The sequence below is a fragment of the Cricetulus griseus genome, chromosome 4 (assembly GCF_003668045.3).
Source record: "Cricetulus griseus strain 17A/GY chromosome 4, alternate assembly CriGri-PICRH-1.0, whole genome shotgun sequence".
In the NCBI taxonomy this organism is placed as follows: domain Eukaryota; kingdom Metazoa; phylum Chordata; class Mammalia; order Rodentia; family Cricetidae; genus Cricetulus; species Cricetulus griseus.
In genome coordinates, this window is record NC_048597.1 from 20,427,038 (window position 1) to 20,450,919 (window position 23,882).

Genomic DNA, 23,882 nt, shown 5'->3' on the forward strand with positions numbered 1-23,882 from the left:
TGAAATCAGAGGACCATGGTGAGCCAGCTCTATCCCAGGAAAGCTGGCCTTGCCTCTTGCTGGACTCTACAGCAAGAGAGCTGGCCTCTACACTTAGGAGAGATGCTCCCCAACCCTCACCACAGTTGAAGGTGAACTAACCATAAGGGCAATGCACATATGGGAGCTGTCTCTCTCCCCTTGCCCAAGGCACATGGCTACAGTAGCCTCAGTGGGCAGAACGAAGCAGCTGGCTATCACCTAGGCCCACAGTAGGGCCTTGGGTTGACCCACTCTAGTTTCTACCCCATTTAGGACTTGCTGGAGCTAGTGAAGATACTGGTCCTGTGAAACAATTCCTGCAGATGTCCGTGACTCTGGCTAGTCTTGGGATATCATGCATAGTCTATGGTTCTGTGGAACAAATCCTGCAGCTCTCTGTAACTCTGGGTGTGACTCATGACAGATCTTGGGATCCAAACCAAGGCTACACATTTGCTAGGTGCAAATTTCCTGGAGTCTAGGTACTGAACAAAACTTGTGTGGTCCTGCCCTGGGCTTACCCAGAAGGAAGTTCCAGTGCCAGTGAAGTGTGTACAGAGGGATCTCTCATGAACCATGACTTTTGGATCACTTCCCTTTTCATTCCATTTCAATGGTTTCTCCTTTCTTCATATTTCATTTTTTCCTACTCATTAAAGTTTGTCCCTATACCATTCCTCTCACTTTATATCTCTCCAGCAAACCCTTCACAGGACACTCTGAGGATGTTGTAATACCACATATGAAAAGCTTAAAGATTTCCTGTAATTGAACTGAGACTTCATCAGCTGCAATCTCTGTCAAAATCATATGCTCATCCTGGGGGTGGTGGTGGCTACAAATCTTCTCCTTGCTCTGATGTATGACATATGGCAACTCTTTTCTGTCCAACAGACATGTTGTCCTAGACAACCCCTTTTTTCATAAATCTGCCTTGCTTATGTTAATTGTAACACAGTGTGTGCTGGTGCTAAGGAACCAGATGTGACATCTGTGGAAAGACATTGCACCACTATCAAGGACTATGCATTTGGATATAATGGTGGTTGACCAGTTAGTTCTTCTTGCTGTTTATCTTCAAATTATACTTCAAATGATACTGCAAATGATACTTCCTGAGTTCCTGAAGCCATGGTTGTCTTTATATGATGACATGTGTTTATAAAGTGGTTTCATATAAATCATCAAGTTTGATCCTTAATTTGACAAAGAAATAATAAAATTCACAGTGGCTAAGTGATTTCCCAGAGTGACACTGTATCCTGTTGACCTACCTGTCGGTATTATTCCCAGTGTACTTAGGATTCTTTTGATAACTGAAATTTACAAAGATTCTTTGTTCACGGTAATTTTGATTTCATTTTCACAAAAATATAATTGTTCTACTGGGGGCATTTTAATGGTGACTAAGATGTGAAAATTATAAATAAAGTAAGTTCCCCATAAAAATTGTATCATAGCAAGTGATGAAAGGCAGAATTCCTGACAATTTTCCCCACACTAATTTTTAGTTGTATTTTAACTTCTGGCCCATTTTGATTTTGCATCTTATCACTATTCCTAGAACATACATAAAAGTGCATGTCTTTTATGTATTCTTCATTCTGTAGTTGCCTCAGCTAAAACTTGGAGTTGCCCTCCAATTGCTCTAGGCTAACCCTACCTCATGTCCTTCAACTGCCAGTGTTTGCAGCTTTTCCTTGTGAACTAAAACATGATTTCCCTTCCTTCTGAAATCTCAATCAGTTCTCATAATGACTTCATACATAAGATGAATGAGGCTTATGTCCATAGAAGCTAACAAGCTAGCAGAAGGCTCCATTTACAATAGATTCCTGTCATGATATTGCCCTTCTTTTCCCAAGAAAACACCATTCACATTTTCTCCATTTTCAAGGATTGCAACACAATTAAGCTCCTCTTACATATAAATTAGATATATGTTTCCATACACCTGCCAGGAAAGCAAAAGCCTGAGTCATTTGTTGACATGGCCTTATCCTCATCTAGAAATTGAAACAGAGGAGATTTCTTTTTCCTAACCCTGTGAAAGCTCCTGTCTAAGGTGAAGGGAAAATTGACTGATACAAATGAGAATAAAGGAATCAAAGATTATTTAATAAATTTTCTGGAACATGAGAAATTTCATGGAAAGGAAAATCCAAAGTAATTAAAGTTGTGTAGTTTTATATTTGATCTGATGAAGAAATAGGTCTGTGCTGGGGAATAGAATTGGACTTGGTGGACAGTGCTATCTAATAGCAAACTGCCAGGAAGGTCTGTTGATTTAGATCCTTCTGTTTATTTGTTTCTTCAGAGATAAAGATGTCTCTTTGCTGTAGGGACAGGGAGGATCTCAAATGGATCTTTTGGCCTTATCTCTAGAAAGGAAGAGTCCTAAGTGTTTATCATCTGATTTGGGGACAAAGGTATGGGAAAGGAGAGTGACTCTGGGGCTTTGGCTGTATTCTCAAATGCCAGTGGGACATATTCAAGGACATTGTCCCCAACCCCATCAAAACAAATACAGAAGATAGGGAGGGGTGAATGTATAAGTGATCTCCGGTGTCTTATCAGCAATTAACTTTAAGAACCTCATATCTTTGTCATTGACATCACCATTGCCTTACTCTATTGTGTAATCATCCAAGAAAAGAAACACAAAAAAACTGTCTGCACATTGAATAAAGTCAACTTTCTAGAAAAATCACCAAATTTACGTAACTTCTAATCCAAAATTGTATATTTTTAAGTTGCTCATAACATACCATCACTGATTACCATTGTGAAGGATAAAAGATAGCTTCTGGACTCTGAGTTCATCTTAGCTAAATAACCTTTATCCTAAATGGTCCTTGTTGCCTCAGGTATGTATGTGTTCATTTATCTGTCCTTGGAGTTTTTATGTTCTCTTCCTTCCAGGTGAGATATTTTCCAACCTCTGTGCTGATCAATTTCTACATGCCTTTTGAGATCCAATCTTGACAGAAACTGTTCTCCTAAGTATTGTTTGTTGGTTTTTGTAATTCAGCTTGAGTTGATCACTCTCACCATCACGTATCCCCAAGAATAGTTCATCTTATATACATACTGTAGTCTATGATAGTTTTTACTCTGTTGTCTTTTAAGTAGAAATCCTTTACTTCTCAATTACATGAATCTTTCAACCAATTTGAGCTTCTTGGCTACAATTCTTTGACTTGGGTAAAGATAGGAAATAGTTGGTACTCATGTTTATTGACTTAATAGAGACATGAGATTTGTTATATTAAAATTTATGTTAATGATAAGATTGTGTATTATTACCGCAAGGACAATAACACCCCGCTTTAATGTCTCAATTAACAGGAATGCTATCACAACAGACTCTTTTAGTAAACCTTTAGTTAATTACTTTCCAATAAATAGTTGCCTTCTAGAGGTGCAACTGTTTTTTTGTTTTGTTTTTTCACATTGATGTACTCATGCTGGTACTTAAAGGGATTGTTTTATTATGAAATATAAGGTTTTCTAACATGAAAACATACAACATTTCTAGGTGAGTGAGCATTCCCCCAGGAGCCCTGGATAGTGCTTGGCAGAATAATCTATTATGAGGTGCTCCATTGAATCAAATGAGGTCTTTCTGCCAAATTAGCTCTTATTTAATATGATCTGGCCCATGGACTAATAAAGTAATTAATGTATAAATACTTATGGAAACTCTATTGTTCAGATATGGTATAATCTTATGCTTATACTTCAGTGGTTTACAAATACTAATTTGTAAATTCAATTTACAGATACTAATTTTTCTTTTGATACTATTTCCCTTGGTTTATATTTTAAGTAAAATATTCCTCATTCCATGCAAGAAAGTAGATTGAGTAATTTCTCACTTCAACTCATTTTGTTCCAGAATATCAGTTAAGGTAACAACCTCCTTCACTTTATCTTGATGAATAGAAAAATTATTCAGCAGACATCCCAGAAGTAATCATGAGAATCCCTCAGTTTCTGCGTTTTACATCCGTTGTTCACTTTGGTCCCATCCATTATGTCTCTAGGGTAGAACTGCCTGAAACTCAGGCTGACATCATATATTTTACTCCTAGAATGTGCCTTTATTTTGACATTCTTCAAAATTTTGCCACTGGATGTCTGTAGGTATATAGACAAGACTTTAGTGTAAACATCAGTATGTCATGAATAAAATAAATAGATATATTTATTTGTTTAATTTTAAACTCATACTCACAAAATCATGTGCTGATGTTCAGCGATTAGTTTAATGGATTATTAGTATGCATACTTATCAGGAAAACTAAATACCTAAAGTGAAGCTAGATAATGATTTGTATGTCCATTAAAAATTATCTCCATAAAAGCTATAAAATAAAGTTAAGAAAAGATTTGTACTGAAATAACTAAGGAATAAATGACACAATGTAGGACAAACACATTGTAGTTTTCAAGGTCAAGAGAGATTTTTAATAATGCATGATACTTGTCTAACTAACAGATTTAACAAAGCTAAATTGAAAGCAGTTAGGATGGCAAGGAATCAGAATTTAAATTATTGAGCAATGGAGCTGTCGTTAAAAATGTCAAGCATGGAGTTTATTTTCCCTGGGGACATTCCACAGAATATTCTAGTTCCACTCTGTGATTTTTCTTTTCTTCCTTTTCTTGATATATCAGAAATATATGAAGTAATATATTTGCTGCTCATTCTATAGGCACAGATGTGTTGCATTTTTATATTATTTTGGCTATATTTATTCACATAAGGTTCTGAACCAATACATTTGTAAATACAAGAATTCAAATCACAAAGGAAATAAAACTCAACTGTCACAGACATTTGAACCACCAGTTTTTAAATTTATTAGAGTCAAGTGTAGTGAATTTAATAGTTGCACCCAAACACCTGAGAAATTAGCATTATAGTTTACTTTCTAATTCTATGCTCAAAACTAAGGGACAGTAACAAGCAACTTGTAAACTAACACCATTCCAAGAGCCCTGCTTTGAGTGACTCCTGCAGAAGATAAACTCTCTGCAATGTATGTCTCCATGGCAGTATTTGCTAATCTTCCACAGCCTACACGTGCATAAAGGTATAGAGCATCTGAATGGGGTGAAAGCTGGATTGAGAATGTGCTTGCTGCACTAGCAAGAGGAACTGAATTCCACAGTCAGAACACTTGTAAAATGTAGGCATGATGGCAGGCGTGTGCTTGTGAACCCAGAAATGGAGAGGTAGACACAGCCGGTTCCCTCAGGGCTCACAGACTAGCCAGTATAGCCTACTTAGCAAGTTCCAGGTCATTCATCAAATGTGCAAAGTCTGTGTGAAAAAGTGAAAACTTGGTTGAGTCCCTGTGAGCCCCTATGAGCCCTGGTTAGTTGAGTCTATTGGTTTTCTTGACTCCTCTGGCTCTTACAATCCTCTCCCCCCTTCTTCCACCTCTTAATGTTTGGCTATGGGTATCTGCATCAGTTGCTGAATGAAGCCTAGCTGATGATAATTGGGCTAGAAACCAATTTATGAATATAGCAGATATCATTAGGTGCCATTACATGGCATTTTTTCCAGTTGTGTCTGGTTCTATCCTAGGTCTCTGGGCAATCGAGCCTGTGGGTCCTGGAACTCCAGGTAGTGTCAGGAGTGGGCTTTCTCTTGTGGATGGGGCACAGGCTGGAGCAGTCATAGGTTGTGCTTTCCCACAATTTCTGTGCCTCCTTTACCCCAGCACAACTTGTAAGTCAAGTAAATTGTAGATCTAAGGTTATGTGGCTTGGTATCCTAGACCCTCCTTTAGAAGTCTTACCTGGTTAATTCAGGCTACGTATCCCCTATTTCTAGGAGTCCTAGCTAGGGTCACCCTTGTAGATTCTTAGGAGTTTCCGTTGCATTATGTTTCTACATCATCCCCAAATGACCCCCTTTCCAGTCATTTCTTCCAGTACTCTACCCCTCCATATCCCATTCTACCTGTTCTCATCCCCATCCATTCCCAGTCTGCCTGTGAAATCTATTCTATTTTCCCTTCCCAGGGAGATCATAAGTGTCCCCTCTTGATCTCTCCTTGTTACTTAGCTTCTCTAGGTCTGTGGATTGTAGCATGTTTATCCTTTACAGCTAATATTCACTACTAGTAAATATATATATAACATGTTTGCCTTTCTGAGGCTGGGAACCAACAAACAGGAAGCCTGGATGGGACTAACCTAGGCATTCTGAATATACGTTATATTTGGCAGTTTGGTCTTCTTGTGGGACTCTAACAGTGGGACCAGGGACTGTCTCTGACTCTTTTACCAGCTTTTGGGACTCTATTCCTCATGTTGGGTTGCCTTGTCCAGCCTCAACATGAGGGGAGTAGTCTTATTGCAACTTATATGTCATGTTTTGTTGATATCCTTGTGATGCCTGCCCTTTTCTGAAAAGAAAAGGGGGGGGCGCAGAGCAGAGTGGAGTAGGAGAAGGGACTGTGAAGAGAGGAGGCAGAAGAAGCTGCAGTTGGGATGTAAAAATAATAAAAAGTCAATTGAAATAAATGCACAATATATTTAAAAAGTGAAAACTGTCTGAAACATATACACACAACAACAAAAATGCACACAGCATACAAATATATACAAACAAATAACAAAAACCATAGAGTGAAATCTGTCCTGTAAATGTGCCCTCTAACACACAAACACATCCAAGATGTAAATTAAAACACACACACACACACACACACACACACACACACACACACAATTTTGATCACCAATGTCATACTCACATTTAAAATATTAAGTCCACTAGTTACACTATATTACAAAGTAAATGTCACTGTGTATGTGTATCAATAATACTAGTTAGAGGTTAATAAAGTAGGTAGACAGAGTTCTGTATAATTATGGGTATTCAATTAGACCTTAAAACTTTTAATGTATATATTAATTAATCTAAATAAAATTATATTTAAATGGATAATCGACAGTATTTCTTGTGCAAATTCTATACTGTTTCAAATTGAGATATTTTATTTCTGAAAGTAGAATTTTAGAATCAATTATACCTACCTTGTATTTTAGTAGGTACTTCAGCATGATTATATTAATTTAAACATAAAAATCAGCTACTTATGCAGGAGTTGAAGTATGAGAGCACTTCTCAATAGGCTCCTTATTTTAAACCTTACCAACCAAATTACAGTGTAATTGCTTTCATTTGATCTTTTCCTATCTAAAAAACTGCCTGGAGGGTACAGGCTTCAGTCGTCCATTTAATTTGATCAAAGAATGAGAAGTCTGAGAGTTGTTCAAAGAACTTCCAAATTCACAGTGGCAAAGAACATTTTATGTCTTTTTACTAATGTACGTAGACAAGTGCATTAAAATTAAAGTAGGTGGGAAATAAAAATAGATTATACATATGTTTGTATTTTCAATGAAGATTTAATTTCAAGTTTTGAATCTAAAGCATTATGTACAGAACACTGCCTGGACCTGACATAAATATGTTACTAATATCATACAAAAACTTCCCATTCACTTTGTGTGTTCATATAGTTTGTATTTAGTTTACTCTTTATTACCACGAACATTAAAATATTATCATTGTAAAACTAATTATACTCCAAATACTTGGTTTTCATAATTATGATAAAATTAATTCCTTTTAAAACTGATAATGATATAGGTAGACTTCCCAAGCCTTCAACTTGAGAAATTTTGGGGCTGCATGCTACATGTCTCAGTTACATGGCCTCTTGACTTTTAATTCTCAAAAGGTGTTTTTAGCATTTACTCTCCCAAACTTGTACTGTGATTCATTTGTGCTATAAAACTGTCAGGTTATTTCATTTTGTTATTTTATTTTTGGCAAACAAAACACAAATGACGAATAAGGATCACTTGTTTATACATAATCAGGCTGAACAAGACTGAAGTAGGATGATTTCCCCAGCCATAGGAGTTTTAAGTAGTCACACCTGCACACCTCAACTACTTCCCAGCACCCTGGGATTTTTTCAAGGGCTTGATGTTCTGATTTAATGAACTGTATGTTAATTGTTTAGCCATTTCTTGGGGCATGATAAAGTCTATGAGTTGGAGTACAGAGTGAACTGTCTCATCATCAGAGACCAGCTACATTTTAACTCAAATGCATGATTACCAAACAATGATAAACACGGGGGGGGGGGTTGGTTCAACTGGACAGATGTTCATTGTTTATACATTTGAGAGTATTAATGCTAACCTAGGTTACTATTATTTTAGAAGGCAGAAGGAAATGCAGAGAACATAAAGTAGCCCACACTTGTTTAATGGTTTCTCTCTTCCATTGCCAGAGTTTTAAGTTAAGAAAAATGTTGTCTCAGAAGAAGTCAAATGTTAAAATCTCATTACCTCTAAAGTCCAATTTTGGAGTGCTGGGGACATTATTTTTATATGACACATAACAGTCTAAAGAGACCTCCAACACAGACTCTGTATCCAGATTTCTTCCATAGAAAATGAAAAGATTTCCAGTAGTTTGCATTAGTCTATTCCTTGTTCTTCTTGTCCATCTACTGTTTCAAATAAGAACGTCTAAAAAAGGAATTCTTAAGATAAATATAATGCTTATTTGGAGGAAAATAGGAGGGGAAACAAAAAGGGAAAGGGCTGTGTGCAGAGGAAATGGACCATATGATTATCAGTCAGAGGGATTCATGAACAAGTTTGGCTTTTATCACAGCTTGTTTAAGTGGGAATATACTAGGCCTAAGGAGAAATATATAACCTACCTACCTCCTTTAGACCCCCACCCTCTCTCTGAACTGTTACCCTAGAAATATAGCTCAAGCACATGAAATTACAGAGCAGACATCCATATTGTTCTAAAAGAAGACTGCTAGACCCACTGGCCAAGGATTCACATTTTAATGCCACTACAGGACTGGGTGCATTATCCCTTTCCAATATTTATTATAAGTCATCAGATGACATATTCTTACTTCATTTTAGAAATATCTTTTACATATAATAGTATACATATTATTGGCAAAAAATGTTAACAACTTTTACATACACATTTCAAATTTGCAAGTCTATTTTCTGCCTAATATGGATTCAACTCAGAGAAGGACTTGATTTTTGAACCTTTGTTTTCCCTAAAAATAAAATCTACATTTCTTCTCTCTTCTATTTAAAATTTAGAGTTTGTCATCTTAATGGTCGTCCTCTTCTATTAACCTTTCTGAACAAAATTCTCCCTGTCTTTGTTATCTTCTGTGATTTCCTCAATCCTAAATTCCTTTATAATACACAAAAGAAAATGGCTTCTCTATCAGAGGAAGAGATCTCTCAAGTATAGATTTAATATATTCACTGATATATCAACATTTCGATGTAAAGAACTCTCTAGATAATAAAGTACAAGCTACACAAGTTTTTTTTTTATTTGAATTACAAGCAAAATTGAATTACATGACAATCCCAGTGGCCTTCTCCCTCCCTTCCTCCCCTACCACCCCCCAACTAAAACCCTACCAATCACATATAATTTCTTCTAATCTACACCTGACTCAACCTTTCTGCTCCCTCATGACCTCTGCATCCTTCCTCTTCTTCCCTTCTCATCCTCATAGCTCCCTCCCCCCTCTTCCCATTCCCTCCCCGCTCTTCCCATATACACTGCATTGTCCGGGAAATGAACCCTGGTCTCCAGCATGAGAGGCAAGAATTCTACCACTGAACCACCAATGCACGCTTAAGTTTTAAAATAGCATAGTTGATATGTTTCTGATCATAAATTATACTGGATATAGACTTTGATATGACTATTCCAAGTTGTTTCTGTTGCTAAAATTCCTGAGTATGTGGAATATAAAAGTCATAAGGAAAATAAAAAGTACTTCATACATTATTTTACAATAATGAATTGTTCCCCAATTATAATAAAATAAACACTGAGTGCCATGTTTTTATTTTTACTCGTGGTTTTAATTTTTGAGATTATAATTACAAAATATATTTTCCCTTTCCTCCCTCAAAAACCTCCCTATACTTCTACAAATTCATGACTTCTTGTTTCACTGATTGTTATTTCATGCATATACATATATATTTCAAAATATAACCTGCTCAGTGTTTTTAAAATGTCTAAATTCTTGCAGTGATTTTTTTTGCAGCAAATCATAGGATTGCCTAAAAATAAAGCCTTGGCCAGAAAACAACTATGCAATGAGTTAATTATATGTTTCTTCTCTTAGGTATATCATAAAACATTAAAATAATTATTTGTATTAGTAATATTATGACTGCATGAATATTTTACTTTCAAATCAAAGTATTTTGGCTTAGAATACCAAAACAGACCCTCCAAAAGAACAGAAAAGACAAGAAAATAGCATCTAAAAGTGCTTAATATGTGTGAAACTTTATCATCTTCATAGTCTTTGCATATTCATTAAAATATTTAATTCCCACCAAGTTCTGAGCAATACAAATCACCATATTTATTATATCAATTAGGAAACTGAGGTAGAGAGATCATTTACCATGCCAAAGTGACATAAGTGATGAAATTGTTATTCAAACCAAGTAATGTAACTAACATGCCTCTAGTTTATTGGAAATGTAGACGTGCATTTTTGTTTTGATGTTAATTTACATACCATTTTTATTGCAGCAAATTAGGATTTGTGTATCATTTATTGAAGGATCGTTTTTTAAATCTGCACAGGTGTTCATTTGTAGTATCATGAGTTTTATCAATGAAACTGAGACTATCCCCTAGAAAATATCACCAAAATAATCAGTTCTATTCCCTGTAATCAGATTGAAAAAAAAAAGTTTCATAATAACCAAGACTGCCACTTTAGGCAGCAAATTACAGCTTTTAATGACATCCTGTGAGCCAAGAACTGCAGCACACATTTGAGATGCTGGATTTAATTTAAATGATTCCAGTCCACATGTGTCATTTAACATTACATTTTTTTTGTCCTTCTCACTCACGCTTTATGCTCAGTAGTTAATAGTTATGTATTACAATGGAATAGTCACTATTTAAGCCTCTAAGGCAAAGTTCACAAGCTCTATCACAAATAAAAAAAATATTTTAATTATTTCACACCTGGTATTAGGATGCACTGAATGACTTGTAAGTCAAAGAAATTACTTTAGTTTTGAAGGAGACTTCTGAGCACATTTCAGGTCTTCAGAAACCTTGTGTCTCCTTCCGCACTCAAGAAAATGTTCTGCATGAATGTGTGAGTTCTTTTATAAAGGGTTCTCTGAATTATGGCAGAACTTGAACAATTTGCTCTCTGCAAACATGTGGCACTTCTCAATTCCACAGACATGTGTTGCATTCCTAGTTGCAGAGACAGACCTGAAACCTAAACATCCACAAGCTAGATGCAGACTTTGAATACACACTCTGCTCTGAAGGCTTTCTTAGAAAATGTGGTCACTTGACAAAAGAGCTTTGGATTCTAGCGAAGGAATTTCAGCTTCCACCCTGTTTTCCCTATTGCCAGGGGCAAAATGGTCATCTGAAGTTTACCACCCAGAAGGGTAAGACTCAGGTCTCCTCCTAATTTGATTATTGACCCTGGTGGCCTTGAAGTAGAGAATGGCACTAGCTAAGATAAATAGATTGGAGAAAGAACCAAACAGAAGCCTGGCAGAAGTGGTCTAAAGAATGTAAATTTCCCTGGGACACCCCAGTTAAAGAGGGGAACAGGTTAGTAAACTAGCCCCAGTTGATTGACCAGGGAGATAAGTCACCCTAGGAATCTAAGTGAAGTACCATTAGATTAAACAAGAGCTTTAGGTTAAACGCTCTGGGGAAGAGTTGGTTGTTTGTGTTCAGACCAATACAAAGAAAAATAGTGCCTTTGCCTTCTAAGAACCATTAACTCTGTTATTGTCAGCCATGCTTCATATCATCCATCAAGCGTCTTCCAAACACAAACAAGGGATAAGGCTTTTATAGTCACATTGACATCATTTCTTAACATTTCTCCCTTTATTCGTTGTTCAGAGAGCTCCCTAAGGAACCTTAAAGTTTCTTGATTTACTGTTGAGTAATTGGGGAAAAAAAGAAAAGCATAGGAATAAAGTTTATTTGTGTCATGGCTGTATTTTATTCACATATTTTCAATTCGAGAGGGTCCTTCTGTTCTGATTCCCAATAAAAAAGAGTAGCCCTGGTGCCTCCATCTCTGCCTTTTTGCATCTCGGGAGTTCTTGTCCAGTGATGGTTATTTGAACACACATTTTTGGTTCACTTATTTTCCTATTTTAGTTTCTTATCTGATAAACGCAACCATACTACCATACAGAAACAACTAAATGTAAAATATTTTCTTTAGGCTCATAATTTCTCTCCACCATGATGCAGCTAAGCATATGGTGACAATAACTTCACAACAGGGGAAACTAGGAAGCAGAGATCAACACAGTATGGAATATGCACACCTTTCAAAGGCTTTCTCCATTAGCTTGCTTCCAGAAATCTCCACCAATAGGGAAGAAGTATTAAAAACATGGGACATTTGGGGATATGTCCATTTCAAAACATAACCTTTCAGGAACTGAAGTACACACGGTTATAATTCATTTAGATCCAGACAGAAAATAAATGGGAAAAAGCATTTTAAATAAAAAGTCATGGATATGATACAGAACTTTTTAGACTTGATGTTAAGGTCTCATTCCTTATGAATGATGAAAAAAAAAAAGGTACCTGGTCCATTCAGTTCAGGTTGCTTCCAAAAACAATCCATGGAGTTCTAGGCACACAGATTACCTGGATCAGTGGAATGCTTTGCTGAAATGCCACCTGCATAATAGAACTCATTGTCGGAGATATGCCTCATGATTTACTATGAGGATGCTTTCCATGGTGGTGTGGTCTGAAAACGCCTTTTCAAGGCAGAGTGGAGCCCTCCTGAAAACAAAAACAAAAAAACATTGATGTGAGGTTTCCCAATAGCCAGACCTGTGAGAAATAAATTTCTGATTTTTTTTATTAATTCCCTTGTTTTAGACACTTTATTGTATTAGCACAAGTTGATAGATAAGTGGTATGCCAAGAATTTTAGCAGTCTATTAATACAATAACAAACAATTACAATGTTTTTGGTTCATGTTAGGAGAAGTTTATGTTCAGGAGATCAGACACCTGAAATAGGTCTATGGTGTTAAAAATGTGGTGTCAACAAAGTGGCTCCAGTAAGTCTAGAGAAGATGGTATAGAGTGACGGTTTACCAATTAGAGAGGCTACATGCTTTCTCTGGCTGACAAACAAGATGTGAATATTCTCTATATGGATTCATAAATGTTAACACAATGTTTTTTTTTTCTGCCACAAATATTCTGATGCTGGCCAAAAATGGCAGTCTAAACACTGCTAGTCTAAACCATATACAAATCCTACATATTTAAATTATCTTTTCTTTCAGCCTACTCTGTTACTCAGCTGAATACCAAGCAAGCTACTGTTGCACCCTATGATTGAAGGATGTGGATTTTTTGAAGAATTAAGTGCTAAGGGAGGAACACGGTAATTGTTTGACAACTAAGAGACTCCAGTAGGAGGGACGATGGCAAGGAAACAGAATCATAGCAGAGTCAGAGCTCTTTAGACACTTTCTTACAGTACTGATTAACTTCTGAGAGGATTGTTTGGGGTTAAATCACCCTTCCCTACTTTAGGATAGCAAATGCTCTCTGAAACACCATAGGTATTCTGTATATAATCTACTGTCTAATAAACAGCTGACTATCATTCCTGTCCTTCCTGCCATAAAAGGTTCTGTAAAATGGTGTTGTAAATAACAGATCCATGCTCATGATTCTGAAGACTGAAGGCAAAGAGACTAGTTCCAAGATGCTGCAATATCTTCCTACCTTGCCACCCTTCCCTGCCTTCTGTTTGCCTTTGCCCTTCTGTTCCTTCTTGGGTGTGTATGTCTGTATATAGAAATGAATCCACCCTTTAGATAACACCACCAGTCCTATCTGATTAGGATGCCAGCCTTATGACCTTGTTAACCTCGATTACCTACTAGTAGTATCATCTCCCAGTGCTTTCAGCTTTAATTTGGAGAGAACCAATTTGGGTCATAGCATTCCACACTATGACTTTCTCAATACTTTATAAGAAAAAAAGTGAAGAGTCTCCTTAGTCTAGAAACATTTCAAGACACCCATAGACAAGCCTGGTCTACAAGAGCTAGTTCCAGAGCCTCGAAAGTCACAGAGAAACAGCTGTCTCAAAAAAAAAAAAAAAAAAAAAAAACAGAGAAACTTACTACCCTTTACATAACGACTACTAGACGTATTTTAATAATGGACTTTTAAAAAAATGAAAACACTTGGAGCTGGAGAGATAGCTTAGCAGTTAAGAGAACTTGTTGCTCTTTCCAGAAGATCTGGGTTCAATTCCCAGCATCCATATGACAACTCACAACTGTCGATAACTCCAGTTCCAGGGGACCTGACACCCTCATGCAGACATACATGAACATAAAATAAAAAAATATTTGAAAAGTCTTATGCAGCTAGTCTTAAAGAGAAGTAGAAACAAAATTGACACAAAGGAGGTCTGTTCCTATTCTTTTCAATGGTTGTGGACTATTAGTAAAGAAACATCAATACCTCCTTCTCTCCTTTTTCTTTTTATTCTAATATTATTTACTGAGCTTAAATGGAAAGAATCTCAGATTCCATTGAAAATTCCCCATGGAACTAAGTGAAAATCAAAAGATATATGTACTGATATATTTTACATTCAATTAAACATTTAATATTGCTACCTTCCGGTACTGATTAAGAAAATGTGAGTGTAAATCTACCAAAATAACAGTATTTTTTTCTAAGGAGTTCTGTGTTGTTAATCATTTATTCAGCATAGGAAAACAGTCCCTCTAATTGGAGGAAATAGAGCAGGACTTCAGTCAGCACACCAGTGGTAGTCATTCAGCCACCCACCCACAGACTCTGCAGGAACAAAACTGGAGCTGTAATGACTGGCTCGCAGAAGAGCTGTCCAATACTGTAAGCTGCATCTTAATAATGCAAGCACACCTGGGACAAAATTCCTGTTATTCAGATGATCTGTGTCATAATCCCTTTTCTGTCTTGCTTGATTATAAAGAAAAATAACCTTGTCAATGTTTCTAACATTAAAGATAAAAAGACTATGTTGAACTTAAAGAGTAGAAGTGCAGAGGGGAGATAATTTGATAATACTGATAAAAGTGAATTCTTTTCAGTGTGAATTTTTATTAAACTAAATCACAATAGTCATACATCGACAGGATCAATGAGGCAATTTCTATATTTCTACTTTAATGCAAATTTCCATTGCTTTGAGGAATTTCCATGCCTTTCCTAGTCTTGGCTCTCAGACTGGAAGTATAGAGCAGGAAATGCATGGGGTGGGGAGCATGACTTCAATTTGTACTTCTCCATGTTCATGGTGTATTCGGATCACGTGTAAATCTCCTCAACATGAACTTTCAGATTTGTGATGCTGGAGTGGGTGTATAAGAACTTGTATCTCTAAGATCTCCTGGATGGGGTTGTGGATTGTTTCCTTTGGTTGCCAGCATTGCAAAGAACTGATAGCAACAGAAGAAAGTTAATACCAGGCAGTGTACCATCTCCTTTGGGGAAAAATTAGGAGAAAAAAATTACATCAAAAGTACAAGGCGGGGACATGGTTATAAGGTCAAATCAGCAAACAGAAAAAAAATGTAGAAAGCTCTACAATGCTAGGACATGAAGGCCCTCAAATGGGACCAAGAAGTGAGAGCTACACAGTAAAAGAAGAAATCCAATATCCAAGGTAAGACATTCTGTGGCATGTGTTTACTGGCAATTGTCATAAGATAATATTGAAGCAAATATTTTGGTCACCTGAGGTGCCTACAATATTTTGTCATGGTCAGCTTGGACTGTACATGTCAGAAACTGGAACCACTGCTATCTAAAGGAAATGACACTGTTAGAAAGATTAACACAGCAATTGTTGGATGTGTGATATCTTTCACTTTGGACTTTATAAAACTTGCTGTGGGTTATGAGTCCATGGGGAATCAGGTTACAAATGATTCATTATAAAATAGGAAAGATGATAGAAATAATCCCCCAAGTTGTGATTTAGGGCTCGGGTTTTACATGTTTTTGAAGGGACTTTATGAAGATTCATAATTCATGATTTCTATTTCTGTAGTGCTGGAGACATTCCCCCTCAAAGTTCTTTTTTAATGATCAGGTCACATGGCCAGAGCTTCTATTAATGCCCTTAATGTCTTTCATCCCCAGTTTATTATGTTTCCATTTGGCTTAGGAATACATTAGCCTTTGCTACATCCCTTGAATATGTGAACTTGCACAATTAGCTTCAAAATAGACAGACAGGCCTAAGTGAATGTTATGTATGCACTGAAGATAGCCAAAATTTATATAAATTTGAGAATTTAGAGTAAGAAAACTGAATTGAGAAAATCACACACACACACACACACACACACACACACACACACACACACACAGCATTGCTAGTTACTGGCTATAAAATGGCATGCTGCTTGGAGTTGAACTAAATGCTTCCATTTGAAGACAAAAGCAGTTTCACATTTTAAAAGTTAAAATATTTCAACTCATAAACTGCATTACAGAATGCCAATAGGGTTTCAATTTTAAAATTTTCATGTTTTAGACACAAAGTATAGGAATTGGGAGAGATGTCTATGTTGGTGGTGTTTGTTTTGCCTAATACAGCATTGCTTATGGTTCTCAGAACTGTTTGATATTTGGTAAATGAAGTGAGGCTATCTTTTTGCTTAAAGTCAACAAACACTTTTAGGAGTACAGAGAGTTGGAAAGACCAGCAGGTATCATGTCCTTCGAAGTTTAGTCTTGGTGATATTTTAGCAGCGTATTTTAAAGCAGGAGCTTGGGATGATTCTTATTTGGTTTGTTGCTTGGCTTTCTCTCTCCTGAGAGAGTTCCTCTCTATTAATTGCTTCTCTGCTCAGATGCATCTAATTATTAACCTGCAGGTGTCTCTAATCATTGTGTCTTCCAGCAGAGTTTTGTTCGAGGTCCATTAGCTGTGATGCTTAATTACAATACACGGTACCTAGTTTTGTGTACTGTTTGATTTTTCAGATGGCTTCTCAGACCTCAGAAAATAGTTATTGGCAATCATTTTCTACAATTAACCACTGTGCCCTGTATCTCTTCCTCCCCTATTAAATTGGAACCAAGTGTAGAAATTAAACAAGCGCTAATGAAAGACCCTGAGTACTAGGAAGAACATAATGATACTTTGGTTTCTAGAATATCAGAAACAAGGAATTGTCATTCACTTCCATAGTTTTAAATCTGAAATCGGGTGTTCATCAAGACATATAGTGTACTGAGTACCAAATTATTCAATGTCCTTGGGGATACTCTACTCTTTGAGATTTAGAGAGAGAGGTACGGCTGCACTAGGGCTTAGACTACAAATGACTTTTCTGTTTCAGGGCCTCTTGGGCTTCAGATTGATGCTTTATGGTTTATTTCTCATGTCATTTCAAGCACTTCAGAAATGAGGTAAACTGACACAAGTCGAATAAAGGTGACACAATTTTTTGAGCTACAAACCATGCAGGTTCTTTTTTCAAATCTGAACAAATTAATTACATGTTGAATGGTAATCAACATTCCAAAAATAAAAGATGTCCTCAGGTCAATATTTTTCTCCTATTCTGGGTGTTCATTTGATTTTCTGAATGTGCCATCTAAAAGTAGCTTCATGGTTATGGCACAGAGAATTGCAAAGAGCACAGAGGCAAGGATTGAAGACAGGATCAAACAGTTTCCTCACCTGCCCTCCAGATAACCATGCAGCCTGACTTTGTAGGATGAACTGGACATAGGAACAGGACTTGGGTAGGAGCTTGAACTTCTGATGAAGATTTTGTCTTTGTTGGTGATGGGTTTGTATCTTCTTGCTGTTAGACTCCCACTAAACTCTAAAATCTTTGAGGAGTTACAACAAAGAACAGTCACTCTTTTGGTGCTATGCTGAAATCCATATTATATAAAATAGTGCTTAACTTCACTTTTCTGCCCTGGTTTGACTATTAACATCAAGTTAACAATTAGCACATTTGGAAATACCTTGTCATCAACATTTCTCTCAGAAATAACCCACTCCCACTATAGTCCTAACTTATAAATATATTCAGAGTATTCAAAATAGTATTTGATAACACTGGTTTTCTATTCCTCTGAAAATAGAATTAGTGCTTTTAGCACCTTCTACAGCTGTTACCTGCATACAAAAAAAAATCCCAAGTTGCAAAAATAATTTGAGAAAAACAAATAGTTTAAAAATATATAATAGTTTTATAACTGCTCCATGGTCTTAAAAATGTAAGTTATTGAGAAAAAAGTTACATCTACTTATTTAGTCATTAATATTTGCTATATCTTTTATTTCTCAATTAGTTCTTTAACAGTTTCATGCAATATGTTTTGATCAAATTCACTCCCCCGCCCATAACTTTCCTGAGGACCTCCCCGTTGTCTACTCATGGAACTTTGTGTCAGTTTCTTTTCCTTCGTTTTTCTTAATTCCTTAAAGATCAATTTGTGCTGATTAAATATTCTTTAGTTCGGTGCTACTGCAGGGGAGTGTGGTGGACACAACAGAGGCTACAGTCTTACAGAAAACTGTCTTTCCATGTCCTAGAAGCTAACAATTGCCTATGGCTCCATAATTATGAGGGTGAAGTCTTGTGCCTATCTCCTTTCTCCATGAGGGGATCTGGTCTAACTTAGACTCACACAGGCTTTGTATCTGCTTCTATAATCACTTTGAGTTCATGAGTCAACTGTCTCTCTGTGTCCAGATAAGAGTTGAGAAATAACATTGATCTATGGCTATAATGACAGGACCTAAAGAGTAAGTTTAAGACCATATCTGCTTAGCAGCACAATAATAGCAGGTTCTCTCCTAGGGCATATGACCTGTCCAACAAGAGGTTCTTGGCCCATTAATGATGCCATGTATAAGTTTCATTTTTCAGAGTAAGACTTACAGCCAATTAGAAAGTATTGGTTAGTTCTATATGTCTGAGTCATAGAACACACTGAAGCAAAATAACTCATACATATACAAACATCTTTCCAAAAATAAAAAGACTGAAATACAGTCCTTTTTTACCAACATTCCTAGCTTGTTAACAATTTGCGAATTATATGAATGATCTTTAACTTTGTAGTCACTGGAAAAGACATTTAATACCTCAGGAAAGTCTACAGGCCTGTTATCTCCGTTCTTTATTCTAATCTTGGAGAATAATGAGGAGACTTCAGCATATTAATGGTATCATTTTCTGGTTTTTGTCCTCAACAGAAGCATATGATGGAGACCATTTATCTCAAGCCAATTTAATAGCATACTGTAGAATACAGTAAATGGAAGGAATCTGGTATTATGATTTATTTAGTGCCATATGATCTAAGGTTGCTAACTAACCATTTATTTTATGGAGTGCCCAATACAAGATGGTCTAATTAAATTCTGATGTCCCAGGAATGCCTATTATCAAAGCAAGGCTATCATAGAATTGTTAAAATCACTTAATGCAGAGTTTTACTGGACCTTATTGTTCAACAATGCTCTTTTGCAAGATCTAATTAGAAAATTTGGCTTAAGAGAAAGTCCTCAATTTAATTACTAAAGCTGAAAACAAAACGATGATGGAGAGCAATGCAATGAGCAGAATTCAGTTCTACAACTAGTCACTAGCTGATGTAAAATGTCCCTTTCTTTTTTATCCTTTGTTATCTATAGCACATTCATAATAATTAATAAACATTTATCAACCCTCTATGAGAGCTCACCAGGGGGTTTAATTATCTTTTCTTGCTTAGTATGGGCATAAACACTATTATGAATCATTAAAGTGACACATCTTTGCTTGCTTTTCTAAATAGATAAAAAGCTTCTCATTTGAAATTAAGTTTAAATTGAATGTGATTATGTAGCATAATATAACAACTATAATTGTGAAATGAGTAGAAATTAGTAGTATTATTTGCTAATGAATTTTATTTGGAGATCAAGTATTTATTGAAAAATTCTCTGGGTTGATAGGACTTTATGTGAAATTTGAGAATCTATGTGTTGATGGGATTTTATGTGGAGAATTAGGTCACTTATGTATTACTTGTCATCATTCTTCAAACCTTTTCTGTAGATCAATTACCCTCTAACCTGTTCTGTATAAGAGGGATACAAAGATAAACAGGACATAGCCCCTTCACTCATGGAGATCACCTTTCCGGTGGTGAACATGGTCCCAGTGATAAGTAAGGAGCTCTGTTAGAATATAATGACATTTTTTACAAAGGCTGGCCAGTATCTCAAGTCAAAACCATCAAACAACAATTCCTAACCACCTTGATCAAAATGAAATTCACTTCTCAGCATTGCTCTCTAGGAAGGCATTTATCAGCAATGAAAATCAGGTCACGGTGATGTCTTTTTACTTAGCAAGTTAGTTGGAAATTAAGGCTACTTCATTGTGTGTGTGTGTTTTTTTGTTTTTTGGGTTTTTTTTTGGTTTTTTGAGACAGGGTTTCTCTGTGACTTTGGAGGCTGACTTGGAACTAGCTCTTGTAGACCAGGCTGGTCTACCTCCCAAGTGCTGGGATTAAAGGCATGTGCCACCACCTGGCTTTTTTTTTTAATTTTTAATGCTTTCCTATTAGATTGAGTTATAATCAACCTTGTTTTTAAATTCAAATACGAGTAGCTCTCATGGAGGATAAAACATACCATGCATGAGGGAGACTGCTAAGGAAAATTACTCTCTGTTCATTTCCCCAAATAGAGATGATAATCACACTAAGTTACATCCTTATGTATGAAAACAAACAAAAAAAAGTGGACTAATTGCATGGAAGTGAGATAGTTAATCTTTGAGAGGATCTAGAAAGTGGAAAGAAACCATCCCCAACTCTATTAAATAAACAATGACTAGAATTGAGCCTGAAAATTGTAAAATAAAAAATGATAGATAGAAAATGTGGATGAAACATTAACCTCAGAATTGGAACCATTTGGAAAACAGCAGATAGTTAAGACCTGGGGAATTTCATATGTTTGTAGGAATTGTATATAATAATGTTCATAGAACATGATTTAGATTTTGTGCATATGAAAGTTTTATCATATGCAATTTTTTATTAAAAAGCAACCTAAGAACTTAAATATAACTATAACTCAATTATATAAGTAATCGTTCTTTTGAGAAAAAGGTGACTAGAATTGCCTCAAGGGTGTGTGAGATTTCATCAGATGTAAAACATAAAGTATCATTTCAAGTTGATGGAAGCATGCTCATGAAACCAACAAAAAAAAAAAAAACAAAACAAAACAAAAATGTGATGGAATAATAAAGCTTTAAAGATCAAGTTCTATGAAACAAAACTGATGTGGATTTCACATAATTTGTTAATATTAGAGTTGATAAGTAAGCCAAGCCACTACTCAAGCTCCAGCTGTTGTCTAGGGTGGGTATTATCTAAAAATATCAGTGCTTACATCCACGAATATTATTGTCTATAATCACCCCATCACAAAAATAGACTTAAATTAAAGGCTCGTGTAAACTAGTTGTGAGTGCTGACATCTAAGAAGTGGATGATGGAAGTGGATGATAGTTGTCAACAGTGCCTGGTACCTCTTTGTTAAGAACTTCTTAGTATGATTTCACTGACAGTTTGGAGCGCTTTGCTCAGCCTAGGTATTAAAGCAACTGGCACAAATGAGGCATTAGACCAAAACATTCTGAATTTCCACATTTCCTATCTTGTCTGAGACACAATATTCCTTGCCACTACTTGCACACACTGATAAAGGAGAAGTGGAGGACCATGTCCATAACCCTTGGAAGAAATTTGTGCTAAACGAAATGCAAGTGATGTATAAGCTATTTTCCTTTTCCCCTAGGCATACGGAATAGTAGGAAGTTCATGATATCCCTTCAGGGTGGAAATGCTGTGCTTGATATAGAGACACCAAGGTTGGAATCACACTTCTTTGTTTTAGCTGTCTCTGGTTCATTTTCTTTTTTTTTCTTCCATTCATTTATTTAGCTCATAAATAAAGACATGCACAATTATGATACACAATACAGTATGTTCACAATGGCACAGCTAAATTAAACCAATTAACATGTTCTTTCACACATATTCATCATTTTTGTTTTGAGAACACTTAAAGTATACTATCTCACAACTTTTAAAATATAGCATATTGTTATCAACCATATTTATCATGTCTGGAAGGAAAACTCCAACCTAAGGAAATTAACTACACTCGCATAAACATAGGCAATAGATAATCCCACTCTACAAGAACACAAAATAAAAGGCAGGATAAATCCACATACAATACCAGTACCAACAACAACCTAAAACAAACAAGAATAAACACCGAATGGAACTTAATGTCCCTCAATATTAATGGTTCATTTTCTTTACTTCTTCTGGCTCTGTTGCAACAGAATGTCCTATAAAATATTAAGACATAACTTTTAAAAAATGATTTACATTATTGTTTATCTAAATGTGTGTGTGAGTGTGTGTGCACATATGCATATGTGGATAACTAGAAAAGGGCATCGGATCTCCTGAAGTGTCAGGGCATGGATTCTGGGAACCAAGCCTGTATAATGTGAAGGAGCAGTCAGCGCTCTTCACCACTGACCCATCTCTCTAGCCCCTTAGCACTTTCCATTAGTTTCTAGGTCTTTAGGCATAAGATAATTTTTATACTCTTTTAATTCAGGAATACTTGTAAGAGCAATAAAATAATTACCAAAATTATCAGTGTTAAGATATCAGGAAGTCATCTTTTAGTAGATATTACCCTAAATTTTCTTAAGACAAAAATCTATATAGTCTCCAAACACAAAAGGGAACAGAAACCTAGCTCCTAAGTCACGACTCACGATTTTGTTCTCAGAGCATTGTTCCCTGGCTGCTTGTGAACTACAGGATATTAGTGTTCCACTTTTGCAATTCTGGTAAAAGCTGTCGACAGAGCATGATATTATTTGTGAATGTCAATATTAAAACGCATCATGTGATGAAAACATGCAAAGGGAATAAACATTGACAGAGGCAAGGGGAGTGCAGATTTGGGAAAGAGATTAACTGGCTGACTAGGAGATAGGAGACACAAGTTACCTTCTGGAGCAGAAAATGGTCAAAACACACAGGGAAAGGATAAGGGGACTAGAATACAGGGAAAGGTCTCAGACTCCACTGTCCAGCATGAGCCACCAGCCATTTGAGGTTGCTTAAAGAGCATTAGATAGATAAAAAATGCCCTTCCTAAGTCCTGTTAGACCATGAAGTGTCCAGAGCCACATGTGGCTTCTGACCACTATCATAGGCAGAGAAGCTTCAGAGAAAGTTCTATTGAGCAGAATTTGTCCCAGAAGAGAAAGGGGGCCTAATATTATAATAATGAGATAACCATTGCAAGTATTGACTGAGATTTAAATACCAAGTGTATATAAGTGCTTGTTTAATAGGCAAGATAAGCATATATTAATATACTAATATATTAATATATATTTAGGATAACTGGCGAGAATACACTGTCTTTGATTTTGGAAGAATTGCTACCTAGAACTGGTGTGGTGAGGAAGCATGAGATCTGATTCTAGTTCAAATATCAGCCATGTATCTTAGACAAGTAAGAGGTATAACTGCATTTTTCCAAAACTTTAAACAAAGGCATTACATTTATTATCTACTAGTTCTGATTCCCAGGCATAAATTGTAGTAAAATACAGGACTAAAT